Here is a 1,721-nt window from a genome sequence, read left to right as displayed (position 1 = left end):
TCATTAATTTTGAAGTAAATTCTCACATTATCACAAACACCAAACTCGTGTAGCCTAAAAATATGGGGGCCACGAAAATGAAAAGCAAGTCAGTCAACTACCTTTTGCACAGGAGGAGCAGCTTACACACAAATTAATCATGAAAGCAGTACCTATACTACATTGTATCTGGCCTTAATATAAATACCTAATTTACTCATATAAACAACTCAAGTACAGAACATGAATAATGCTTTAAGAGATGATATAGCACAATTATTTTTTTGAGATGACATAGGTTTTACAATATACATGATACACAAAATATATAATCATTTAAGAAATGATACTTTCAACTTAAATATTTCTTTAAGATAAATAATTCTTTAAGAGATGATATATGGGATGGAAAGGAACTGCCCACCCTACAGCATAACTGCCAGGCTTAGTACATATATTCCTCTCCTAACATGTCCCTTACATGTACTTGGATATAGGACCAATTTGACTTTGATAATACAATGTATATCATTCTTATGACACATACAACATCAATTATTCTTTAATAGAAGATAAATATAACCAGCAAAGAAGCTCAGGCATATAAACAAAGAAAATAAAAAGGATATGCTCTTACTGTTATCAGGCATAGTAGAGGTAAAAGATATGTAGTCAGGATGTGGAGTCAGGAATACCAGAGGCAGAGATAAATGAAATAATGAATGTGATATGTACAGGAGAGAGAGAGATACCATATAGACTAGTGTTCTTATATGATAAAATATGGAGTGGGATTTATTGAAGAATACAAGTTGTTGTAGGGAGAAAAGGTAAATGTAGTAATATGAATAATAAGCTGTGACACACATAAAAAATAATTTACATCTATAAACATGCAATTATTTACCACCACTTAAATGACTGCTGAAGTCCAGCAACTGTACAGTAAATATCCCATATACCAATATCTAGCTATATGACATGAAAAAGCCTGTAATGCCACCCTATTATGAGGTTAACTTGACCTGCATGGACTACTGCTTAATGTACATGGAACCTGTGACAGACTGTGGAATACTGGCTATAAGAAACCTAATATGCCTAGACCATATACACTACTCTCTAAAACAACATGTTCATTATTACTGAAAAAAAAGAAAATGTTGTGGCAGACAAGCAACATTTGTAGAACATACACACAGTAAAATGAGTGTAAGCTAATATGATAAATGACATGGGGCAGAGCTCACTCACTACTTCTTACTAAAAGTGCTGTCTTGGCAATGCCAATAATACTAATACTAATGGATTGCTTATGAGATGTACTGTCCAGTTAAAAGAGTTTTACTGAATGATCCCAATCATCAAGTTATTTTTACAAGAAATAATATTGATAGACCATGCCTGTAGAAAGACTCTAAATGTCATGGTTTGGGTAAAATGGCCAAACAAGTTGCAAGGAAAAGAAGACAGCCTGGTCCCTAAGCATACCTGCATATGAGGGGTTTAGGCAGCAATCCACTCACCCTCAGTGTTAGCAGCTATTTACTGACTGACTGATTGGTCTATGACTGCATTTGCCATGGAGCACCATAGTGCAAAGGTCTCTGCACTATGGTGCTTCAGCAAAGGCAAATAAACCTTATCATGAAACAGAGTGGTAATTCTCCACAGTATGGACTAAGTCCCTAACTTTTAGTCATAAAATATATTTGACAATCTCAGTTGCAGTGACTGCCTAA

General features: G+C 34.6%; 1 protein-coding gene across 1 annotated transcript in view; it reads right to left on the bottom strand.

Annotated features, from left to right (window-relative positions):
• The window catches only part of LOC119581740 (divergent protein kinase domain 1C-like), a 7,970-nt gene that overhangs the window by 5,169 nt on the left and 1,080 nt on the right, over positions 1–1,721 (bottom strand). The window lies entirely within an intron of this gene.

The sequence above is a fragment of the Penaeus monodon genome, chromosome 15, assembly GCF_015228065.2.
Source record: "Penaeus monodon isolate SGIC_2016 chromosome 15, NSTDA_Pmon_1, whole genome shotgun sequence".
Lineage (NCBI taxonomy): Eukaryota > Metazoa > Arthropoda > Malacostraca > Decapoda > Penaeidae > Penaeus > Penaeus monodon.
Note: the sequence above shows the minus strand (reverse complement) of the source record. Positions and strands in the feature narration are given on the sequence as shown.